Source organism: Xyrauchen texanus, chromosome 8, assembly GCF_025860055.1.
Source record: "Xyrauchen texanus isolate HMW12.3.18 chromosome 8, RBS_HiC_50CHRs, whole genome shotgun sequence".
Classification (NCBI taxonomy): domain Eukaryota; kingdom Metazoa; phylum Chordata; class Actinopteri; order Cypriniformes; family Catostomidae; genus Xyrauchen; species Xyrauchen texanus.
Window position 1 is genome coordinate 47,766,031 of NC_068283.1, and position 12,967 is coordinate 47,778,997.

At 41.8% G+C, this 12,967-nt stretch overlaps 1 protein-coding gene across 8 annotated transcripts in view; it reads left to right on the forward strand.

Moving 5' to 3' along the window:
* The window catches only part of LOC127647141 (gastrula zinc finger protein XlCGF57.1-like), a 121,713-nt gene that overhangs the window by 41,739 nt on the left and 67,007 nt on the right, over nt 1-12,967 (forward strand). The window lies entirely within an intron of this gene.

The following is a 12,967-nucleotide window of genomic DNA, read 5'->3' on the forward strand; positions in this document are numbered from 1 at the left end:
GGATAACCTCTGCTTTCGGTTCCAAAAACGGAGTTAACTTTCCGGTTATGTAAGTAACCATAGCAACTGACTCTCTGATCATAACCTGCTCCGGAACAGGTTATGTTGCAGGGTTAGTTTGTTTCAGAGAGGTTTCCGAGAATGGCGTGCCCTTTTGATGAGGATCCTGTGGACGTAGAGGCACAGATTATACAGGGTTTTATTCGCCGTGAGAGGGTGATAAGACCACGTATCGATGTCTTTTCTTATCCTAACGAATATTTGCAGGAGCGCTATCGTTTTTCTAGGGAGTCGTTAATTTATTTAACAAACCTACTAAAACCACACATCTCAAACGTAACAAACCGCGGGTCAGTGCATAGCGCCGAACAAATTCTTTGTATTGCTCTGCGCTTTTTTGCTACGGGGAGTTTTCTCTACAATGTGGGCGATGCAGAGCATGTGGGAAAGGCAACAGTGTGTAGAGCCGTTCGTACAGTAGCCTATGCATGGCACTGAAACGGTTTCTACACACTTTTGTACAGTTCCCTGGCCATAAACCTGTGCGCTTTATTAACTTAATTAGTGGCAGGTTTGCTCTCAGAAATTCTGTCATCTACTTCAATTAAATTACATTTCTTAATAGGTTTATTTTGACTGCACACAAACACGTAAAGGCTACACAGACTTCTTAAACTTGTAATTAATCTTAATTTCAGGGTTCCCAAACGTGATTGGGTGCATTGATGGCACCCACATTCCTATTAAAGCTCCATCTATCAATGAGGGAGACTATGTTAATAGGAAGTCTGTGCATAGCATCAATGTGCAGGTAATAGCTATATTTTGGCTCCTTAATATTGGTGTTACAAATAATAAACTTATTGTTCTCCACAGGTAATATGTGATGCAACCCACCTCATCACTAATGTTGAGGCAAAATGGCCTGGGTCTGTACATGATGCCAGAATATTTAGGGAGTCATCTCTGTGCAACAAATTTCAACAGAGTACATTTTGTTAGACAAATGCTTGTAGTCTTTATTACATTTACAAAACACCTCAAACATTACAGGACACTTCTATGGTTACTTGCTGGGGGACAGAGGATACCCTTGCCTCCCCTATATGATGACACCCTGATCCTGAGCCCGGACCACAGACACGCTTCAACCTGTCTCACAGCAGAACACGGGCCAAGGTGGAGATGACAATAGGCATTCTGAAGGCGAGGTTTCAGTGTCTGCGTGGGCTCAGGGTCACTCCAAATAGGGCATGTGACATCACAGTTGCTTGTGTGGTACTTCACAACATTGCCACAATAAGAGGAGAGAGGCATCCCCCCTGTCCTGATGAAGATGACCTAGAACAACACCCATTGAATCTAGCAGACCACAGAGATGGCAGAATGCTTAGAGACATGATTTGTCAAAATCACTTTATTTAATCTGTTCTATTTCTTCATATCCTGAAATAAAAGAGACATGACAGATTTGTCTTTATTGCTTTATACACACACAAACTTTTTTAAATAACAGATTCATGTTCACATGTGATTCTTCTCACCTTAAGGCGATGCTCCAGTAGTTCTATTTCAAGTTTGGCCTTTTTAATGGCCAGTCTTTTCTCCTCTAGCTGAAGCTGTATAAGGTCCATGTCAGTTTTTTTAATTTGCCTTAATAGATGGACCTTATACACCTCCTTTGCAGACAACTAGGAAGGCAAAGTAAATAAGATGGTTAAAGAAGAAAATCTGCCACATAGTAACATTATGTAAATAAGGACAACCAGGGACAAGTTCTTACACTGCTAAGATTATGTGTAGAGGTAGATGGACCCTCATCTGCATGTACATCCCCAGCTAGATTCTGTCACAGGACAAATGACACATTTTTCTCTCCATCTAAAAAGCTATGCATTGTCCAGTATATGCATCATACCTCTGTGGGTCTCCCAGCACTTTCTAATTCAGTCACAGCAGATGTGGTCTCTTCATCATCATTCTAGAGTGGAAATATGCAAGGTTACTTTGTCTGGCAGACAAAGTGAAAGATCTAAAAGCAACTGGTTCTTAAAATGCACCACTAACAATTGTGACAGACTGTGTGGTTTCAGGAGGATCCAATAATACAATGCGTCCATCAGCAACTGCAAGAGAAAAAAGATACTCAATGTGTAAATTACTAAAGTATGACAGACACTGAATAAAGGCATTAGGAACATGCAAGAATAAAAAAAACAGATTACTGTATACAGCATATGCTGTAAAATAGAATATGTATGCATAATGCACAAGTGAAACAATGACTGCATTTGGGCAGCATTTAGCCTTCTTCCTAATGACAAGAGTTAATGATCGTTTTGTCCAAACGTATGACTAAATAATCATAAGTACTAATATGGTATACCTACATTGTACCAAGTCACTTGAGTTGTTGTGGGAGGTAGCAAAGTCTGACGAAGTACCCTCTGGAATACCATCGACCACAGTGCGACATTTATTAAGTGAAAGAGCCAACTCCTCAGATGGGGTGAGAGGAGGTGGAGGTGGACCCCGCCAGTTAGACGGGCCTCAGCCTTCTTTCTATTAGCTATATAGGAAGAATACTGTAAAAGTAACTTAAGACATTGATCTTACAACAGTTAAAATAAAATGTTACCTTTTTGGAGAATGTTTTTGTGTTTCATTTTGACTTGGGAAAGAGTTCTTTTGGCTCCAGAAGGATTACACCGTATAAAACAAGAGGCCTAAATATTTCTTGTCAATATACATTGCACTGTATTCTGAAAGAAACTGATGTAGAGAAAAGTAAATGCTTGTCGAGTCATGCCACATGCTCAAAAAGACAATTGTTCAACTTTGCAAATTAACAAAAGAAAGGCAAGCATATTTAAAATGTAATCCGTGTGTCGGGAGAATCACTCGCCTGGGTTTTGCATCGCACACACCCATCTCACGAACTCCCATCCCTTGCCCACTTAGCGGCTTTCTTTATTGAGCCCGGATGAGCTGGCGCTGGAGTGCATTTGTGTTTTTTGGGTTTAATAAAAGACTGACATTTATCTCGTCTGCTCTTGGGTCCTGTTTCCCCAGCATACTGACAAGAACACATTAACAGTTTTAAATTAAAATACTACTTTTGTGTAGTAATTTAATGAACATCCCATTATAATCTCATGTTGTAAATCGCTTTGGATAAAAGTGTCTGCTAAATGAATAAATGTAAATAAATGTTTTAATCAATAAATCTGTCACTTGACTGTTTGAGCCCTGCAGTTCAACACATTTACATTAAATTCACTCTTGCTGACGATTACATCTAATGTGGAACAAGCCATTTTTCAATCAAATGTCAACAATATAGTAGTATAGAAGCTAGTACAGAAGAAATATACTGACAAAGGCAGGTGTTTTTTAATAGTTAAATAGTAAGTAACATTATTGTGGACTGGTTAAATGCTGAGGAAGAGATGTGTTTTCAGCTGGTTCATGAATGTTGAGATGGTATCAGCAGATTGTGTAAAGGTTGGAAGCTCAATCTACCACAGAGGAACAGCGAGAGTGAACGATAGTGAAATAGACTTTTTTACCAAATAAAAATGGTTGCATAACTGAAAGATGTTGCACTTGTGCCTCAACAGGGCACGAAACCCATGAAACTCACCATTAATTTGCCTGAATTCTAACCAAATGTGCTTTATGAATCATCACTGTGCTTCTAATTAAAGTCTTTACTATCCTTTTAAAGTCAATAACAAAAAATTTCGCATGGACGATTGGATCAGGAATCATATAAGATGGATATACAATAATATTAAATTCCATCTTTAGAAGGTCCATTTTATTGCCCATTCAACTCTGAAGATAGCCTGTGGCTTACTCAACGCTCAGCACTGAGGGATTCACATGTGATAAATGTAAGGCAGCAGCTAGGCTGACGGACAAGATTGCAGAGTTAGAATCATGCATCCGAATGCTATTAAAGCCATTCGAAAGTGAGGAAAAGAAGCTGTTTTGGATGTGGTTAGAGTGTGCATGGCTCACTACCCTTTGGTTCCAGGAGTGGACTGCAAATGGAAGAGTACAATATTAGAGGTGTTTTTAGTAGCATGGAAGCATTGTGTCTCTAGATACAGATAGGTTCTGCCAGGTCTTCGTGTTTTTGCAAACTCATAGAAAATAATGAGAACAATTCTATGTATTTATGTAGTACAGTGGCTAGATTCACAAGGAACAAAGCTTTGATTTAGGTTATATTTATCCAATCACAACCACTTTGATTGTGTAAACAAGCAATTATCAGATCAAACTCAATTATGGAGTGCCACAAGACTCTGTTATAGGTCCACTGCTTTTCTCTTTGTATATGCTTTGCTTGGGAGACATTATGAACATGTTTCCACTTGGTATTAAGACATTTTCAGTGATCCGATAAATAAATATGAAGTGTTGTGTTGACATTCAGCTGTCGGTTGATAGTCAGTTGCTAGTGTTTTATTAAAAGAAGTGTAAAATGTGAGTCCAGTCTGAGGCTAATAAATTCTGAGTCCAGTCTGAGGCTAAAACAAATGTCCTAAAATCGAAATATGCATCTTGTAGGGCTGTCCTCAGACAGTGTCCAAAGTTCTGGGACCCTTTGACCTCGTTTGACACCAAATTTTAGTGTCCAAAAACAGTATGAAAATTACATAGGTTTAAATGGAAAGTTGGACATTAATTTTTAATGAGTTAATTTTCCAACCCTAACCCTAGCTGATTCTGATCATTCAAAAGTCTCATTCTGGGCATAAGTTGATGAGAGCTGTGTGAGAGATTCTTGCATAAATGGCCAATTATTTTCTTTTTCCTCTTAATATGAAGTTTGGGGACCTCAAGCTACCACCGTGTGAAATTTGGGGCCCACAGGACCTTTCTAGAAAAATCCCACCTGCAATGTATTTCATTCATTTCTTATACTGGTTTGGTGTACAGCGCTCAGAAAGTCCTGAAATTAGTCCCGAAATCGAAGTCTCGTGGCGGTGTCCTCAGACAGTGTCCAGAGTTCTGTGACCCTTTGACCTCTTTTAACACAATATTTGCCCCTTTTGGGATGGCGTCCAAAAAACCAGTATGAAAATTAATTGGGACATCTAGATTAAAGGGGTCAAAAGGTCGTAGAACCTTGAAACTCGAGATCCTTGGCCATCAGGGGCCCCCAAATCAAGTCCTAGAATTATGAGGCCCTGGGTGCTTGCTAAGTATTAAAGCTTCTGATGAATATATTGCTTCACACAGGCCTACAGGGCAGTCTGTCACATTGATTCCTATGGCAGGCAGGGAGATCTATTGAAAATAATGAAAAATATTTGAATCCATCCTAGGCCTTAGTCTCAATATGTCTCACTCAATATGTCATCGTGTGAAATTTGGGGTCTGTCGGACCTACGGACATGATGCCAGGCCTACATCCACATACAAAGTATTCCATTCATTTCAATACTTATTTGGACACCAATCCGAAACCTCCAAATGACTCCAATTTTAAATCTATAACTTCTCAGTGGACCCCTAAACCGTGTGCAAAGTTTGAAGTCTGAATTAGTTGGTTAAGTGCTAAATTGGCCGAAAAAGTGAAAAGTGACAGTTATTTTTCTAGAAACTTTTTTTCAAATTATTGTCCAGCACAGACTGAAATAAAATGTAATTATGTTGTTCATGAGGGCTCAATGAATAAGCATTCGAAGACCCTAGATGTTTGCACCACATTTAAGGGTATTTTCACTCTGTCATGCAGGAAGATCCGAACTGCAATATTTTTAATGGCCGCCGAATACATGATCCATGGACACTCGTTTATTTAATTAATTAGACATTAATATGACTTAAAAGTCATGTATACATATGTTTATTTGTATGCCCTGAGTGATAAACAGGTGGTTCAATCAATAATATTTTTTAACAGATATTCATTAAAAAGTATGTCGACAAAGCTGTCAGGATGCTGGTTTTATCACCCTAGTTGTGTTTGTGTCTGTGCCATTGTTCGTCCGGAGTGCACGGCTGTCTTCTTTGTCTTCCCGCGCGACTTCAGCGGGTGGTGTTTGTGTTCATTCACCATGTGTTTCTGCACGTGTTGTTCTGTTGTGTTTGCCATGCGTTCAACTGTCAGTTGTCGCCCCGCCCTCTTGTTACCCTTTTAGTTCAACATTACACTCACGTGTTACCCCCTCATTAGCTTCTCTTTATATTCCCTTCATGTTTTTTGTTCTGTGTCAGATCGTGTTTTTGCATCTTGTTATTCACGTCTTGCTTTTCATCTTGCCATTCCTGGTAGTCTACTCACCTAGTCAAGCTTAATTTTCTTCAGTTTGATTTAGCCATGAATTCCTAGTTATTTTGTTTTTTCTTTTCTTTTACTGTGTCAAGAGCTCAGCTTGTTATTCAGCTTTGTTTTTATTTTTAGTTTTTTTACTCTTCCCTGCTTCAATAAATTACTTTGATAAATTAAAAATGTTTTTGTTTTTTATTTATTTTTTATCTCCTTTTGCTTGCATTCAGACCAGCTTATTTTTTCATTTTATATATATTCTCCCCAAACAAAAGAAAATATTTATATTATAGAAACCATTATATACATTGCAGCTGGGATCTTCCACAGGAAGAATGGTCAGTGGACACTCACTTTTTGTTATGACTTGTGTGGGACAGGAGGAGGCAGACGAGTGGTTAGGATCCAAGTGCGGTTTTATTGGATAAGAACAAAAAATAAACAAACTCAGGAACAAAGTAAAAGGTCCACGATGGGAAAAGGAAACTAAAGTACAGGCTAGAACACAGGAGGGGTGCAGGAGTGACTGGGCAGCACACATCCACGGAGGGTAGGGTAAACCTGAAACGACAAAAGGGTAACCTCGGAAGAACAGACCAACTGGCAGGGAACACGAACAGAGAGAGAGAATCATAAACGACGTAAGCGAAAACATGAAACGTCACCATGAAACACAAAACGTTAAAGCACGACAATGGGAAGGGAAAACAGCCCTGAAGGCTCGAGAGACTTGAGAGGCGGAGCCCTGGAAGGCTCGAGAGACTTGAGAGGCGGAGCCCTGGGAGGCTCGAGAGACTTGAGAGGCGGAGCCCTGGAAGGTTCGAGAGACTTGAGAGGCGGAGCCCTGGAAGGCTCGAGAGACTTGAGAGGCGGAGCCCTGGAAGGCTCGAGAGACTTGAGAGGCGGAGCCCTGGAAGGCTCGAGAGGCGGAGTCCTGGGAGGCTTGAGAGGCGGAGTCCTGGAGGACTCGTGGGGCGCTGGCTCTAGGACGGGCACAACCACTGGCGCTGGCTTTTGGGCGGTCCTGGCTACTGGCGCTGGCTCTTGGATGGTCCAGGCTACTGGCGCTGGCTCCTGGACGGTCATGGCTACTGGTGCTGGCTCTTGGATGGTCATGGCTACTGGCACTGGGACAGGGACGGTCGAGGCTACAGGCGCTGGCTCAGGGACGGTGGAGGCTACAGGCACTGGCTCAGGGACAGTCGAGGCTACAGGCGCTGGCTCAGGGACGGTCAAGGCTACAGGTGCTGGCTCAGGGACGGTCGAGGCTACAGGCGCTGGCTCAGGGACGGTCGAGGCTACAGGCGCTGGCTCACTGACGGCCGAGGCGACAGGCACTGGCTCACTGACGGCTGAGGCGACAGGCACTGGCTCACTGACCTCTGAGGCGACAGGCACTGGCTCACTGACCTCTGAGGCGACAGGCTCTGGCTGGTTGACCGTGGTATGCGCTGGCTTGGGTTTGCTGGGCGCTGAGGGCAGAGCCACGGGGGGTTTGGGGCACAGGGCTGCGGCAGGCGGAGGCTGGAGAGCAGAGGCCTTTCCCCTTCTCCTCTTCCTCCGGGCTGATGCGACTGGCGACGCAGGAACGCTGTTCCTGGTCGGCGTAGCTTCAGGCTCGCTGGCCGTGGCTGACGAGGGCTCAGGTTCGCTGACCATGGCTGACGAGGACTCAGGCTCGCTGACCGTAAAGAAAAGAGGGGAGGGGGAGGACAACACCATTAAACACAGCCCAACCTAGTCCTCTTCGCGAAACTGGCCACACTCAGTTGAGTGCCAAGACTGAAAACGGTTCCTATTGCTATTGCAAAGTTTTTTGCCATTACATTCCAGCGTGCCACAAGCTACTTTAGTTTTATTTTCAGCCCTACTTTTCCAATAGCAAAGCCAACATCTCTTAGAGGACTCTTCAAATTTAGGGAGAAGGGCTGTGTGGAGTGATGCAAAGGAGGGACTACAGGCTTTAGTGTATGCAAAGGGAAACTTGCATGCATATCGATACCTCCCAGTTGACGAGCCAGGTTTTCTCTGAAATCTAACTAGGTTACGTTCACCGGTCTACACTCATCCCCTGGTGCCGCATGAATGTTTGTCATTCCTTAAACAATATGAAACTATTGATGATGGCAATGTTTATGAAGTGGAAAAAAAAGAGTCTTCCACCACTTCTGAGTTTTTTGTAGGACGTCGTAAGTTTTTATCATTTGGTCTGACCTATCAATAGTTGCCTAAGTTTTTGTAATAATCACTGATGACAGTGGGCTGGAGAGCTACTTCTTTTGTTCAGTCGACATAATTGTTAACAAACCTAGTAATTTTGGTTGAGCCATTCACATTGTGGAAATTGGAGAGGCATGTCACTGCACACGTGTCCTTCCACTGAATTACAAGTACGTATATTCCCCTTAATCCTACACCTCCTCATATCCCCACAAGCTGTCTTGCATTCCCATCTTTTGATGACTTAAAATTCTGCAGGAAACAGTTTACGATTCACCCAGCATGTCCCACAGTCTTTAATTCCCATTTCTAACAACTTAACCATAAGAGCTGAGGATTTGTATAAGTTGTCAAACCAAACATTGTGGCCCTGTTCTTTGAATGTCTGCAGTAACGATTCAACTACTTTGGCAGCCAAGTCAATGACACGCCCATCATGACTACCTGTGTAAACATTAAAGTCAAAAGTATACCTGAGTCTGATGTTGCAATTACCCATAAATTAAAACCCCTCCGAGTAGGCTTGCCCTTCACGTATTGTTTAAATCCTTTTAGAGCTTTAGACTTGACCATACGTTCATCTGTTGGGAGATTTTAGTTAGGCTGAAAGAGCTGCTTGTATTTTTGTTTGAGGTGGTCCATGAGATAATGCAACTTCCTAAGGCGATCCTGATTGTCCTCTGTGGTATGGTCTACAATATGTAGAGCTGCTAAAAAAATCTTGTACCAGTTATGAGACATAAATCCCTTCACACATGAGCCCTGAAATGACTTGGTTCCCCAATGGCGATGGGAATTAGGGAGAATTGAAAACCCCATGTATATGAGCAAACCAAGAAATTTGTAAAATGTATTGGGGGTCACCTCCATCCAAGCTCCTTGGTAGCTGGAATATGATGGACAGTTTAGGACAAGCTCCCATCCCTGATGGTTTGTAAAGCTGCATATCTCAGCAACTACAGCCTGAGTAAAAAACAAGTAAGAAGTTAGAAAAAGTTCATTTCTAACAACATCAAAGTTGACCGCACAGACCTAAGTCAATACCGAATGGACAGCTAGGCTTAAATGGGAGAGGTTTTGTTGCCTGTGAATCGATGTCAGAGTACGAGGGATAAGAAACAGAGTCAGGTAAGCGTTTATGCTTTCTAGCTGACTTTGGACCTGTGCTAGAATGGCTAGCTATACCCAAAATTATAAGAGTAACAGTGTTAGTGTTACTGTGAGTATCAATCATGTGAGAAACAGAAACAAACAATACATACACATTCATATATACCCAGTTGATGGTCTTGGATTCAGGTGGTCAGATGGTCTCAAGTTCCATCTCATCCTCCATCTCCTCATGGTCCGGATCTTCCTGCAGTAGTTCCTGGTCCAGCAGATCTTCCTCCTGTGTTCTCATGCCATGTCCTCCTCGGCTATGAACCTTAGCTCATCAGCAGTCAGCTGCCTCCTCCTCTTGAGGGTGCTGAGCAGGGAGCCATAATCTCTATCCATCTCTAAAATAGAAAAGAGTACACAATTGGTAGCCAGCAGTGTGTTCTTCACAAATCCATACACTGATTAGTCTAACCAGAATTTCCAACTGCAGACAGCCCTCTCACACTTTTCTTGTGAACAGGAAGCTACACACAATCTAAAATCTTGTCTGTGTGATTAATGGGTAAGACCATCTTCTAAATTATAGAAAGACCATTTTTTATAACATGTGAATGAACAGCGCCTGCTCTCTGCCTCACATTACTTTAGGTGGATTTTTCACAAGCGACAAAACTGGCAAAAATTATATTGATATTTAGTTTAAAATGTACATAGTATTGCTAGCTAATGTTTATTTAGCAAGTTTCACAGAAATTTTCTTACAAATAGAGGCTAACTGCCTGTCCAATGAACGCCGACAGTCATGTAAATTTTTCCAGAAATAACTAGTGTTACTCCTACAAAAAAATGTTTTGTAACTAAAATATTTTGAGTTTCAATAGACAATATTGAAAACAAATGTTAAATAACTTGTCTTACCTTGAAAGATTGCCTCAGTTTTCAATTTGAAGCAGTAAGTTAAACTCTGGAGTAAATCTCCCGGGGCATCCTCTCTGGATCCGCCTAGGCAAATGGAGGATGATGACGATACATTTATTATTCACGCCCAGTAACCCCTTAAACAATCAAATGTGTTTTTAGCTTATATTGTAATGAGTATCTGGCAGTTTTCAGAAATAAAATTGCTGACTGGACGGTGAAGATATTGAACAATGAGAATAATTGTCCCCAAATTTGAACGCTCCGGCTGGTAAGGGTTAATAGCATTCGGATGCGTGATTTGAACTCTGCAATCTTGTCCATCAGCCTAGCTGTTGCCTTACATTTATTACATGTGAATCCCTCAGTGCTGATGGACGAAGCTATAGTAAACATGTGGCATTCAGTGAAAGTGACGTTAACCATTGATGATGACTTACTGCAGTTGTTTTTTGAAGTTCCTTAGCCGCAAGGTTTTGAGGTTGATGCAGTGGTGCTTGAACATTTGCAGGGTACAATGTGTGCATGCATTGGAATCAAAATAAAAAGTAAAAATTAAAAGTTTAGCAAAAATGTGGGGAAATATTAAGATAAAACTAAAGCTACAAACACTGATATTTACGCTGTTCACTTGAAAATCATTGAGCAGCTGACCAAGGCCATCCGAGAGCAAGCCACAGGCTACCTTCAGAGTTGAATGGGCAATAAAATGGACTAAAGATGGAATTTAATATTATTGTATGTCCATCTTATATGATTCCTGATCCAATCGTCCATGGGCTGGTTTTTGTTATTGACCTTAAAATAATAGCAAAGACTTGATTTAGAAGCACAGTGATGGTTCAGACAGCACATTTGGTTAGAATGAGGTGAATTCATGGTTTGTTTCATGGGTTTCGTGCCCTGTTGAGGCACAAGTGCAACATCTTTCAGTTATGCAACCATTTTTATTTGGTAATTTACACAAATGTGAAAACTTTCTACATTAGTAAATTCAACCTTTAAAATAGAGTTTGTTCACTTCACAACTCACTGAGCTCTCTCCTCCAGGTCTATATGGCCACTCACTCTCTGCAGTCAATGAACGAGCGTCACCTGGTGGTTCCAGCACAATGAGGCACAGAGTCTATTTCACTATTGTTCACTCTTGCTGTTCCTCTGTGATAGATTGAGCTTCCAACCTTTACACAATCTGCTGATACCATCTCAACATTCATGAACCAGCTGAAAACACATCTCTTCCTCAGCATTTAACCAGTCCACAATAATGTTACTTACTATTTAACTATTAAAAAACACCTGTCTTTGTCAGTATATTTCTTCTGTACTAGCTTCTATACTACTACATTGTTGACATTTGATTGAAAAATGGCTTGTTCCACATTAGATGTAATCGTCAGCAAGAGTGAATTTAATGTAAATGTGTTGAACTGCAGGGCTCAAACAGTCAAGTGAAACGTTCAGTGACCGATTTATTGATTAAAACATTTATTTACATTTATTCATTTAGCAGATGCTTTTATCCAAAGCGACTTACAACATGAGATTATAATGGGATGTTCATCAAATTACTACACAAAAGTAGTATTTTAATTTAAAACTGTTAATGTGTTCTTGTCAGTATGCTGGGGAAACAGGACCCAAGAGCAGACGAGATAAATGTCAGTCTTTTATTAAACCCAAAAAACACAAATGCACTCCAGCACCAGCTCATCCGGGCTCAATAAAGAAAGCCGCTAAGTGGGAAAGGGATGGGAGTTCGTGAGATTGGTGTGTGCGATGCAAAACCCAGGCGAGTGATTCTACAGACACGTGGGCATTGATCCGAGGAATCCTCCTCCAACAAGACTGTGAGGCACTGGTGATCTGCAGGAAAACACACTTCCACATACACTCACAATCACTGTCACCAATACACGACAGCAAGCAAAAACAGTCACAATGACAAACAGTAATCTGATATTGGACATGACACACACGGGGCAGGTGTTGTTTGCAGCTGAAGGTTGTACTAATCAGCATTCCCATGGAAATGCTGATTCAGCATGCCAGCGGCCCCTGAAACACATAAGGGCAAAACGTATACACGCTTTGACAGAAACAGACAAGGGAACGATGATGCCCCGGTCCTGCACAGGCATAACACCCCACCTGGCAAGGTGTCATGAACGTGTCATCAACTGAGGGCACATGACGGCAAATCTCGAAAACATAAAACATGAACACAAGACAGGCAGGGGACAATGATGTCACGGTCCTTGTCAGACAAAGCCCAACCTGACTGGTTCACAGAACAATGACATCACCGGAGAGTGCACGGCAGTCCAAACAACCAGACCCGTGGGATCATACCAAGGGGGAACACAAAACACAAAGGCCGGCCGATACTGCCCTGGTCCAGTCAGGTAGAACCTCAAGCTAACAAGGTGACTGGGCCGTGAC